The sequence below is a fragment of the Ctenocephalides felis genome, unplaced genomic scaffold (genome assembly GCF_003426905.1).
Source record: "Ctenocephalides felis isolate EL2017-DRISC unplaced genomic scaffold, ASM342690v1 CF-g0.4_SCAFFOLD_02947, whole genome shotgun sequence".
Lineage (NCBI taxonomy): Eukaryota > Metazoa > Arthropoda > Insecta > Siphonaptera > Pulicidae > Ctenocephalides > Ctenocephalides felis.
In genome coordinates, this window is record NW_020539101.1 from 1 (window position 1) to 14,168 (window position 14,168).

A 14,168-nucleotide genomic window follows, 5' to 3' on the forward strand; every position below is an offset into this window, starting at 1 on the left:
CATGTGTACCCTCGAAACAATGAAGACCAGGAAAGGAAACTTAGCGAATTGATCGACACACATGAAGAACTTTTCAAAGAAACAGTCGAACCATGCGAAGTGATAAAACGTCATATAAACATTAGATCGCAACTACATGTATTTACACCTCCACATAGGATGTCGCCGCACAAGAGTATTTGACGGAAATATATTTGCTCAGACGTTGTCGACTGGCTCTAGCTAGGTGCTTGGCCCTGGTTCTGCCTGTTAATCAAGACTCTACAGAATTTAAATTTACCTCTTGCTCAGAATTCTCTGTGTAAAGTTGTATGCAACGTTCGATCATATTAAGGACGTCCACTAAATGCAACGCCTGGCTGTGTAAGGCATTCCACGGCCGTCAAATATACTCGTCGCTCGTACCAAGTTGTTAAACTATTTGGTTACTGACAATTATATATGAAAAATTAATGAGCAATTATTGAGGAAGAAAACAAACCGTTTATCCGAAACGTTCTATAAATTAGTTCGAAAACACTGAAACTTTCTTGTTCCATGTACATAAATTGCAATTTATAAATTGTAAAGCCAAAAGCGATAGCACATAAAATTGAAAAAAAAGTGCTGCACGTGTATGTGAAAGACATTGACATTTATAAAATTTATAAATAGTTAGACGTGAAAAATAAAATATTACACTAGAACATACATGAGAAGCAACGAAATAAAAAGCATAAACCGTAAAACCACCTAGCTAAAATAATAATTCTAATATTAAGACATTACAAGCATTGAAATGTCACCAGTAAATATATATGAAGTATTTTCGTTTCTAATTTAAAAATACGAACTTAACATATTGAAAAAATTGCAGTATCTTGTGTAGTCAAAAACAAATCCTATACCACCACCTTAAATATGTAAAATATGGCAGTAGATAGAAAAAAATATGAGTGTAAAATTATAAGTCAAAATACCATGTTTTATTCATTATCATCATGGCGATAATATGTGCAATTATATCGTTGTATATGATAACTAACTATACTATTATTAAATTTATTTATATAATTGTACATTCAAATTTTCACATAGGAACACTTTTGTATATTAATTGCCTGATTGTACATGCATTGTTGATTTGAGTGTCGGTAACATTTTTATGGTAAAAAAAATATTAATGTTTTTATTATTTTGGTAAAAAAAATAATGAAAATACTTTTATACATTACGCGATACATGGTGTGTTGTGTATTGAATATTTCATAGTAGTTAAATGTAGTTTATTGGATTAGTTATTAATTAACTTCCAAAATTTTCGTAATATTTGCAACTATCGACTATTGTAGTCGAGTGAAGACGAATCGATGTTATTCAATCTTCCTTTTCTACTTATAATATCCATGCTGCATGGCATGTTTCAATAACATTTATATATTAAATTCTGTAAGCACTATTAAAATATCCTGGTTTGTCAATAAATTATATGCACGCATTTGATCCATGGTCCTCAATTACAAATCTTCTGATACAAAAAGAATTCTCAAAGGTCCTTCTTTGTTTGAGCAAAGGTTATCATTTTATTTAATATGAGGCAATGATCTATAATAAAGATCAACAAACTGTAATTCATTATTAGACTATATCCAAATTTTGTTAGTGTCCATATAAAGTAAAAATCAAATTTGATATATTAAAAGAACCATATACCATTCAAAATAGGTACCCGCCGTAAATTGCCGTAAATTTTATGTCTGCTCAATATAATAAATCCAGGGCGGTGCTTTCCTATTTGTTCGAAAACTATTTACAATAATGAAGATAACGATGGCTTTTGAATGTCTTTCACTGAATTGAAAATTTGGCATTGTTGCATGCAAACGAAATATTTCACATACTCTAGCACATAAAAGCAATCATTATAAAGCAAGGTCGAACTTTATATGGTCGCACCTGAATATGTTGGGCATTTGAACAAATAGTCGAACAAAATAGTAATGATCTTCGGCCATGAAGATCCTGACTACATCTTATTTGATATATAGATCATAGTTACGTATATTGATGTCAAAATTATACAGAAAATAGTGCACCAACTCCTCGTATAATTTATTTGTCTGAGCCAAGTTTAGTTCCTCCAATGACATGGTTTATGCTCATGTGTTTCATGTAGGAGCAAATATAATATAATATGCATCATTTGCTTTCTACCATATTCATGCCACCTTCCAAATTGAAATAATAGATTATTTTTTTCATTTCCAGTAGTACTTAATCGTTCTTTATGTGCTTGCAATGGAACAGCAATATAATATCAGATTATAAAATTAATTAAATTAGTATCAGTCGTTATTAGTATATACCATTATTTAGGAATTGTTGATCCATTAATTTAATTTTGTATATACATGGTTTCATAACTGTTGTAGTAGAATGAATAATAGAGTTTGTACTTCAATAAAATAGTGTCCTTATTTTTTGTTTCATCAACGTAATAATTTTTCATTCTATTTATAATATTAACTCCACAATATACTGAGCATCTCATGTTAATAATATTATTCCCAAATTTGTTTTGCTAGCATTGAGCAATAAATTCATTTATATCCGAGTTCAATACATTTTAACAAATTTCACATATTCAATCACCACACACACATTATATTCGAAAAATTCACGAAAAAAAACAATTCAAGAAAACTACCGACACTTTACTGTTAACAATGTAATACAAAATTTGAATACTTAGGCAAATTATACTTGAATAATTTCTTAGGTTTATTTTCACTCAACAAGAAACTCGTAAAAAAAACAATATGTTCGTATAATAGCTTGGTCTGTTATTCGACAGAATCGGTTCATTAATATATACCGAACGATTTATAAATTAATAAAAAATGACATTCTCAAGTCGTTTTCTATATACTAAAACAACACGAGTTATGCTTTTTATGTAATCGATTGGCATGCAAAACTTTACCAAATGGATATAGATATACATGTAATATTTTAAAATACTTGATACAAATATTTAACTGGGCCGGTTAATATCTTTTAGGTTATGTTCATATAAATTTTTTTAAATTAAAAGTGCGTAATTTGGCATTTTAGAGACGATTCATTATCTCCTCAATAATTGAATTTTCCTTAGGCTGTTTAATTGTTACTCAAAAAAAAAAAAATAATTGCATACAGTGCAGTTTTGAAATTCGCGCATGTTTCTCACGTGCTATGAAAATGGACAGTATTAATTTATCACATAAAATAAATTTATCAGATAGATGCATTCCATTTATTTGTACACATAGTTCATCTCAATCAAGAAATTAACGATTTACTCCAAGGTACATGGTTGGTAGTGATGATTTTAAGATAAATGTTGTTACCAATTATATTAAGAAGAGCCCAATACCATCAATTATGTAGATGCTTATCAAATTGAAGAAATGCAAAAGACTCCAATTATTCAGGTATTGGCGTTACTGTTTAATCAAACGAATAAGTTTTTTTTTTGACTATGAGAATATAGCCACTTTTACAATGAGGTGCAGTATATTGCCAGAGTTGTGTTTTGCGTTATATGAACTTTGGTTTGAATACTTGATTGATATGACACGAGATGAGTTAGTTATTTGGATTAATGTGTTGCTAGAATGGAGCACCACATCTTTAGATGCTAAAGTTCAATGATTTACGTTTAATATTTCAAAAGTTCTATTTGAGAGTGCCGTCCGTTTCAATTCGTGGGATCAAACATGGATAAAAGGGTTGTAAGGAATAGTGTATGAGCAGAATCCAGGCGAGATATGGAAAGACGAGGACAGAGATAAGGCGAGTGATTTTGTTATTGTGTCTCGTATGAGTTTATGGAAACAGTACGTTTCAATATGAAACAGTTATATGAGTATTTGATTAAGAGAGGCATCATTGATTTAACTAGTTTTACCAAAAGGCCCAGATGGATTGATTCGCTTCACGTTACGACTTCTAGTGAACGTAAACAAGTTGATAGAAGGGGTAGGTTTATTCAGATGGTGTCTAAGGCGGTACAGTTGGCTCCATTTGCATTATTTTTATTATTTGGTGTTTATTAGAAGTAGATATTATTGCAGATTTTTAATATTATTCATATAAGAGATATGTTTTTATAGGTTACCTTAGGTTGCATTAGATTTGCTGAGATTACATATTTGATAGATTTTCATAGGTTTTTAGTTACTCTCTTTATTATATTCTATTTTCTACGTAAGTTTTATTTTAATAATAGGTTACGTTGGGTTAGGTTTATATCAGTTATTTTTAATAATACATTACGTTATGTTAGGTTATTTTTTCATTCAGCATGAAAGAGAAAAAGCAATGTGTCCATTGCTCCAAAACTTTTTCCTGCAGTAGTTCGCTTTCCCGCCACATCAGATTAATACATGGAAAACAGAAATTTTCAATGCACATTTTGCTCAAAGATATTACATACTCCTTTTTCTTTGCAAAGGTACATCAAAACCTTTCATTCCTCAACTGCCAATATTTCTTTACGAGACTCCAATATCCACCGCACATTTTACAATAATTTTAGAATTCATCCTGAAACATCCCTTGCACTTCATTCTTAAGCTTTGCCTTATTCTCTAATCCCTTCCACAACATTCTATCAAATGCTCTTCCTTCGTCACCAATTCCTTCCACATCATTTCATTCGTATGCTCTTCCCTCGTCACACATTTCTTCTTTACCTAATTCTTCTGTACCTATTCCTCCCCTATTCCTTCTACATACTCTTATTCATCGCCCACATTCTTACAAACGACCCCTACAAGACCCACACCAAATAATATTTTATCGCTGCACTCTTGGAAGGTGTTTACAAGTATTGAAATATAAATACTATTTAAATATGTTTAATATTACATATACATGACAATTTATAGGATCTCCAAGGGCTCTTCGGATTACCTGTCCCATTGAGGATTGTGGGAAGGCCTATACTAGGTACAGTTCTCTGCATAATCATATTGAGTCAGCTCATCAAATTAATATTGAACAAAAACAAAAGCTTTATTCTTCAATTCGTGAGTTGTCAACTTTTTATTATGGAGATTTTCAACACAACACACTTTTCTGTAATTACAACTTTTTCTGTAGATTTTTACAGCTGGAAAACGGAAACGGAACAGAACGATATTACCTCATATGTGAAGGACACCGCAGCACATAAAACAAAAGATGAATACACCAACCAGTATTTTAATTGCCATCGGTCTTACACACATCAAACAAAAGAAAAAATTTCAAGGGGTACCAAAAAATTGGACATGCTTGCCCTCACGAATCATATGTAAGATATATATTGACGGGCATGTTAAAGTGATTACTGGAAGACACATGTGGGACATGAAAATTTGACAAAATATGTGTGACTGAACCAAAATTTGATAAATAACATAAAAGGTACAATTAAATATTATTTAGTTTCATGCATGAAATTTTTGTTAATTATTTATTCTTAATATATTTTTTTCAAACCGAATTAAGGCTGGCGTAGATAGACATATGAATGAAATGATGTGGAAAGAATGGGAGACGAGGGAAGAGCGTATAAATGAAATTATGTCGACTTCGAATTATAATGAAGAATTACCACTGAGAGCTTCCATCATTACGAAGAAAGATATTTGGAATATGCAAAGAATTGTTGTACTACCCTACGATACGTTTAGAAATAAAAAAGATTCAACAAGTGTAGCTACTTGGGTTAAGGAGAACCAACAAAAGAAAACCTTCAAAATGTTATTTTATAAAGGAATTAATACAACTAATTATGGACTTGGCAATGATGACTTTATTCTTGTAATTATGACAAACATGCAGGCAGGTAGCTCTATCTTCTGATAAGCAGTCGGATTATAAAGGTACTATACCTTCATAATACTCAACTAATATTGCGAATGTAACAAATTATCCTTTATTTGCAGATAATGCTGACGGGTTTAATTACAAGTTTTTAAAATAAAACTCAGGTATACGAGTGCCAGGTAAATTAAACTTAGATCTATAAATGTATCTTAATATTATTTATTAAGCAATTACTTGCTACTTCTAATAGCAACCTACAACCTGTCTAAAGAGGAAGCAGCGCGTCGGCTGGGGAGGAAGAAGCCGCATCAGCTGGGGAGGAGATAGCTGATACTACTTGGTGGGAGGTAGCCGAGACTACTTGGGGAGAGTTATGCGCCTGCGCAAGAGGGAGCGACTCCAGTAGAACCAATTGGCAACACGCCAATTAAAACTGAAGGTTAGTTAAATATTATACATATGATAAAATTTATTTTTAATATGCTGCTGTTTTAGAACTTATTAGAACTATATTAGAAACGCAAAGAAGGATGGTGAATGCTATTTCAACTCTAAATGGGCACATGGTTTGCTTGCTGCAAGCCATGAAACATGACAGGAATATCATTGTTGATTTTGATGTAAATAATTCAAGTTCTTTTGAGTATGTGATGCCGATAAAATCTGTGAAGGAGCTTGAGTCGCTAGAGGAGCGACTCAAGAGTGATCCTAAGCAATGTACAGAATTTGTAAGTTGTTCTACTATAAATTTTTACATATATGCACACATTCTCGAATTATGCATATACATACTAATAATTAATGATTATTTTAGAAAACCTTCATTCTAAAACTTGGAGGCAAACCGAAGCAATTGAATCTAATTTTTTGCAGAAGGGTTTTAACAAATGAATTTGCCATGCACTGTTCATGGTTTGGATATAAAAATAATGTGGCACTTCACCCAACACAAATTTTGAGATTATTTAGAAGTAATTATCATCAAATCATACATTACACGATATTATATAAATATAACATTAATATTGATACATATTAAATAGATGTTCTATTGGGAATCCACCCAAAAGTGACAGAAGATGGCCTGAAAGCAACAGATTCAAAGTGGTTGCGGAATGCCCGACAGCGGCATGAGAGATTGATGAATCGGAAGTCTGACATCAATGATGTATTATTAAATTAATTTATTTATAATAAAATTACTCATATTTTTTTTAATTTGTTCCTATTACTAAAATTTAGTACTAACTATCTCATATTATATTAATATAAAACATATGTTTGAATATTATGAACAAATAAATATAATTTCATAATAAATGGTCTATCATTAATAAATTAAAAAAATATTAAAGTCTAAATCTTATGGATGTATGGATACAGAAAGTAATATTTAATTCATGTACACAATTACGCTGTTTTCATGTTTCATCAATATCAATTCAACATGCAATTAAACGTGTTACTGAGGTCGCGACAAAAATCGCAAATGTGACATTACTCAGCGCTCAATAAACGTTCTATACAACAAAAATGACTTCGGCGCGGCGATGTCCTAGATCGCAATGCGATGTTGTTTTGATGTTTTTTTTGTGATTGTGTTTACTGGGATATTTTGCACGGATAAAGTAATTTATGCGATTTTAGAAGGTATATTTATTAGAATAAGACCTTAAGAAATAGGTATATTTATTAGAATAAGACCTCTATATGTAGTGTAAAAACATCTGTGTAGATATTATGTAGTCATAGTATGAAATGTTTAAAAATATTTGAAATTAAACTTATGTATATTGTAAATAGCTAATGTACTCGTATACAAAGTCAATAAGTCAAAAAAAAACTTTGATGCGAACGCGGGACATATTAAATATTATAGTGATATTGCTATGGTGAAAACGAATGAAATAATTAATGATGGATCATCCTACCAACAAGCAATGAATAATCTAAAAACATTTTTTGAATGCTTATATTATAGAGAGTGTTGATGCTATGAATGGCACAATGGCTATTATTTTACGGTATATTAAAGATAAGCGACTTTGACGACAATCAACAACAATTGATATGTCGTTGCATAAGGAGATTGACTTGATCTGGCCATTGAAGACGCACTAGAAATGCACTAGAAATGCGTCTAAAAGATGACAACGAGTTCTGTAAAGAATATGTAAGAGTAAAAACCTCTAGTAGACATATAGTATATATTTATATATCTGTATATGTATAGTATGTAATATTTATATATACATATACACACGTATCTTATTCGCATGATTATTTTACCAACTCTTAATTATGAAAGTTGGGGGCAGAACAGGGGAAGAGCACTAAAAGAGAAGAGGCATTGAAAGCTGCGGAATTATTATCAAGAATTGTATATTGCAATAAAAACTTGCAACAAAAATTTAAATTTTTACTATAGCGATATACGAAAGAATTAATAAAGAAAAAGTCAGTCATAAGTGGCTGATAACTTACGTTACGATAAATATGAAGCAGAAGGACCATTCGGCGAGTCAGTGCAATTCATATATAGTTAAATATTCAGTTTATTCGCTTCATTCGATATATGTGACCCTCCCACACTAGGAAAATGACATAGTTGGCGGGTGTTGCTCAAGAACAAAGGTAATTAGGGGCTGACACTACAGTTTTATATTTCAAAAATGTTATTAAACTTATACTATTTAAACACAAACCAACAGACTCTTACTTTTTACTTATATTACACGTTTGATGTTCAACTTTTCACACGGCAATATCTCGGAAACAGCGATTCTAACGAAAAAAATTATAATAACAATTTAATAGAAAATTTTATAATAAATAAACCTATTCAACATAATTTTACAAAATTTATGGTTTCAGTGGAAAATTGGAAAAACTAGATTTTTGCACCTTTGAACAATCTTGCACATTTTGCCGGCCAGCTATTTCAATTTCTTCAAGATTTCCGTTGGTCTGTATTTGTAAAATATATAGTATTAAAAAATGAACAATATGCTAGTATCAATGAAAGTGAGGCCATTAAAAAAACAAGAAGGTATATTTATTAGAATAAGACCTTAAGAAATAAGTATATTTATTAGAATAAGACCTCTATATATAGTGTAAAAACATCTGTGTGGATATTATGTAGTCATAGTATGAAATGTTTAAAAGTATTTGAAATTAAACTTATGTATATTATAAATAGCTAATGTACTCGTATACAAAGTCAATAAATAAAAAAAAACCTTTGATGCGAACGCGGGACATATTAAAAATTATAGTGATATATTGCTATGGTGAAAACGAATGAAATAATTAATGATGGATCATCCTACCAACAAGCAGTGAATAATCTTGAAAACATTTTTTTGAATGCTTATTTAGTTAAAGCTTATTAATTAAAGTGTATTATAAGCAAATAATATAAAATTTATATTGCAATATTAAAATATAAATGGTGCTTATTTGATATTTGTAAGTGCAAAATTTACTGTTTATTCAATGCAGTATGTAATTTAATTCAAAGCACAGGTTATATAAAAGATTGTTATTTTTATATGATACTCGTGTAACATTTTTAACTTATAGAATTCATTTAAATATTGTAATTGTATATAATGCAAACAGTACAACTAGACTGCCTCCCTCTTTTATTAATAGTATATTGATTGAATTACTGAACCAGTATCAACATGATAGAAATTTCTTTTCAAGTCGGCGAGAATGGTTACTAAGACGAGGACGGCGGTCTATCTATACTCTCTAAGAAGAAAATACATCTAGGCAATCCTGTAGAACAGATTAGCAAGGTTATAAGTAAAAGTTATAATTATCAGTTAACCATACCAGAGTTAAGTAGTTTGGGTGTTGAAATTGCTGTGGATACATCGTCAGATATGTTTTCCTCAGATAAATGCGCAGCATAGCCAATTACCTAATTCTATAGCCGCATGTCATCAGATGCCTTTATGTCGATAGTTTTTTCATTGCGGTATTAAATTCTAAACAACACAAGCTCATACCTTTACCAAATGGATACAATACGATTTTCAGAGTTCAGTCCCGTTTTTCGGAAATTTCAATGTTCACTTTTACTTCGAACTCTTAAAGGTATGTTAAGACTTAAGTTGATCGAAAATTTGATTATGGAGATTTTCAACACAACACACTTTTCTTTAATTAGAACGTTTGCTGTAGATTTTTACAGCTGGAAAATGGAAACGGAACAGAACGATATTACCTCATATGTGAAGGACACCGCAGCACATAAAACAAAAGATGAATGCACCAACCAGTATTTTAATTGCCATCGGTCTTACATAGATCAAACAAAAAAAAAATTTTCAAGGGGTACCAAAAAATTGGACATGCTTGCCCCTCACGAATCATATGTAAGATATATAATGACGGGCATGTTAAAGCTGATTACTGGAAGACACATGTGGGACATGAAAATTTGACAAAATATGTGTGACTGAACCAAAATTTGATAAATAACATCAAAGGTACAATTAAAGATTATTTAGTTTCATGTATGAAATTTTTGTTAATTCTTTATTCTTAATATATTTTTTTTCAGAACAAATTAAGGCTGGCGTAGATAGGGAAGAGCATATGAATGAAATGATGTGGAAGGAGGAATGGGTGACGAGAGAAGAGCGTATAAATGAAATTATGTCGACTTCATTATAAACAACATACGTGAAGCTCGTTATAATAAAGAATTACCACTGAGAGCTTTCATGATTACAAAGAAAGATATTTGGAATATGCAAAGGATCGTTGTACTACCATATGATACGTTTAGAAATAAAAAAGATTCAACAAGTGTAACTACTTGGGTTAAGGAGAACCAAGAAAAGAAAACCTTCAAAGTGTTATTTTATAAAGAATTAATACAACTAATTATGAACTTGGCAATGATGACTTTATTCTTGTAATTATGACAAACATGCAGGCGCAAATGTTATTGAAATTTGGTACAGACACGTTATGCGTTGACGGTACTCAAGAGACTAAGGGTTATGGTTTTCAATTGCATACGCTTTTGGTGATTGATGAATTTTAGAGTGGGATTCCTGTTGCCTTTTGATTTTCCAACAGACAAGATATTTTATTTTATATGCCACACGATATGGGGTTACTAGAAAACAAATTATTGTGTTCATGACATGTGACCAGGAATTGGAAAAAAGCATCAGCTGCAAAGATCAGAAATAGAGAAAGACAGACGCAAGTTATGATAAATTAATAGAGATTAAAATGATTTTAAATGAAGAGGAATTCTCGAGGAGTGTAAATGATTACCTGAAGGAGCTTACAGAAGATGTAGTTAGTCATTTGCAAAATATTTCAGGAAGGCTTATTGTAAGCGCACAAAGACCTGGGCTTATTGTTTTAGAAAAGGTCTGGGTGTCAATACAAATATGTTTTTGGAAAGCTTCCACAATCAGTTGTAGATTGATGAAAGGAAAATACTCTAAAAGAATGGACAAAAAACCGATCAAGATATACACAACAGCCACGCAAACAATAGAACAGTACTGCAAATATCACGGAGGCACCATACGTGGTATGGCAGAACCATAAAACATGCAATTCAACATGCTTGAGGTGTGAGCCATGCAAAATATGTTTCCATATATATTCTTCCATATGCATTGACTATTTGCATGCATGTGCAAGACTATTGCCATCACACGCTGGGTTTAAACATAGACATCTGCAAATGGGATATGAAAAAAAAAATCAGAGCGGGTCTTGATCCAAAAAAAGTTAAAACATATTTTACTAATCTTTTCCAAGATCTATCAACATTCAGAGAAAATGAAAAAGTTAAAGTTCTGAAGATGAAGCAATAGTTCTTAAAAAGCATTTGTATCAACATCAAGTCTATATACCAGTGTTTTTGAGCTCAAACATTATTTCAACTACTTTAGCACATTAAAGCCACCCAGTAAACATGCGATATGGCCACAACATCGTGGCAATATTTTATTTAGGTCGTGTGACATGCGGTTCCCATATTCATTTTCCTCGATATTACATGGATACGGCCGCAAATTTATGTAATTATCGAACAACTATCGAGGTTCGGTCTCTGGCGCACGTGGCGTTCGTGATACATGAAAATCGACGTTGACCCACATATGTTTGTTTATTATGATAAGACCGTCTGACGTAAGGCGTTCACCCCAGTCATGACGTCATTGGCGAATGAAAACGATTCGGTCATGACGTCATACAAAATGGCGACTCAGTTATGACGTAATAGCACCTGAAAGTGATGACGTAATGCAATTAATATTCTTTTCTGTACGAATAAGCATTTATTTACGTGAATAATAAGAAATTTTACAATATTTAAATATTACAAATTAGAATTGTAGTTTTGAAATTATAAAATTTTAACATGAACTATACTAGAAAACTTTTTACAAATTATTCAATCTTAACATATTAATAACAGTATATTTAATGAAAATTGTTGTATATCTAATGAACGTAATTCTATTTTTGGGGCGTGAAGTGTGAAGTGTTGCATAAGTATTCTATCGCCACTTCCTTATACATCAAACAGCCTGCCTATTTTTCATTATTTCATTCTATCGCCAGTTCATTGCATCAAATGCCAGGATACAGATTATGCACATATGACATACTGCCCCAAATTTTGGAAGTTTTCTAAAACAAATTCAAACATAATGTGATTTACTGTATATAATATAATATATATATACAGCTACCATATGTGTAGCTACCTACATGTTCAGTGTACAAATCTCCATCATCTTAAAGTCGCTTTTACACATACATTTTTAACACTGACTGATTTCATTCTATCGCCAGTTCAATACATCAAATGCGAGGATACAGGATATTCATATATGATGTACTTCTTGGAAGTTTTCTAAAACAATTTGAAACATAATGTGTTTTATTGAATCTAATAATATATATACCACTCCATATGTGTAGCAACTTACATATTCAGGAGACAAATCTAAATCGTCTTCGAGTCGCTTTTGCACATACATTTTTTTTAACCTGATTGAATTCATTATATCTTCAGTTCATTATACATCAATACATCAATCAAGTTCATGCATATATGACATACTGTTCCCAATTTTAGAGGTTTTCTAAAACAATTATAAATATAATGTATTTGTTACCAAATAATATATATATACAGCAACTATATATGAATCAACTTACATATTAAGAAGATAAATCTCCATTATCTTCAATTTGCTCCTAAACATACATTATTTGAGCCTGTCTAAAGATCTGTATATTGTTCATCGTTTCATTCCAATTTTGTACGACTTCTGAAATAAATATGAACATGGCATACGTGTTTGCTGTTTATATATATTTGTATAGCTATTATATTTGTAGTGACTTACATATTCAAACAATCATTATCGATCCGCTTCTCAACCGACTAATTTAAGAGATTTAAGAAGTGAGGTTATGTCGAACACATGGATATGTTAATGTCTTAATTTAGTAAAATAATTATTTTAACCTTGATAAACGATCCTTATTATTGTCCTCAGATTTTGTAAGATATGCTATTTGGTTACCTCCTTTGTCATCTAAAGAAATCGACATAAAATAACGTTTCTTCATCCCAGGATATAATGCACTAAATGGAATTCAAAATCGTGAAGTAATTACATATCTATATAAATAATATATAATATACTTACGGTGTCATTTTTCTACACTTTTCTACAATTATCATAAACAAGTTGCTTAACTAAACGAATGTAATTATTATACTAAAGAAAATATAACTTGATGCATGATAAATTCGTGACATTTTGCGCCATTTTGTACGCGGTTGTCGCGGTTAGGTTAGCTTTCGTCAAAGAAACAGTCGGTTCCACCAGTGGCCACGGCGCGCTGATGTAAAGCTTTCTTTGTATGGTCACACACACCGGCACACAACGCACACAACGCAGCGCACGACGCGTTTGCTTCACGCCGTGTGACGTCATTGATTATGCTTTGCATGTGTGCTAACACACACCAGCGCACGACATGTATCTCACATGACATTCAACGATGTCATTACCCCCGACAGCGCGTGTTTATGTCTCGTGAGACAACTCAATGCGAGCTTTGCGTGTATTGTAACACACACAAGCGCATGCAAGTTTAAAATCCTCTTGTGGCGTAGATTCGATAACCGCATTATAATAACGATGTCGATATTATAGAAGATCACATCGCGTGTTTACTGGGCAACGAACTTCACAATAATAAAGAAGTACATTTTGAAGTACCATTTGTCCTGACAAAATTGCAGCGAAAAGTGTGGATTACTT

General features: G+C 31.5%; 1 long non-coding RNA gene across 4 annotated transcripts; it reads right to left on the reverse strand.

The window, feature by feature from the left end:
- Positions 1–12,217: 12,217 nt before the first annotated feature.
- Positions 12,218–13,759, reverse strand: LOC113381605. 4 transcript variants are annotated; one of them, XR_003367553.1, is made up of 7 exons: positions 13,548–13,754; positions 13,364–13,483; positions 13,242–13,279; positions 13,051–13,163; positions 12,819–12,974; positions 12,598–12,742; positions 12,220–12,516 (listed from the first exon to the last, which is right to left on the reverse strand). It is a non-coding gene; the product is annotated as an uncharacterized LOC113381605 (long non-coding RNA). The 4 variants fall into 4 exon arrangements; XR_003367555.1 differs by having other exon boundaries at positions 12,218–12,516; positions 13,242–13,433; positions 13,548–13,759; XR_003367554.1 differs by having other exon boundaries at positions 12,218–12,516; positions 13,100–13,163; positions 13,242–13,483; positions 13,548–13,759.
- Between the last annotated feature and the right edge of the window lie 409 nt (positions 13,760–14,168).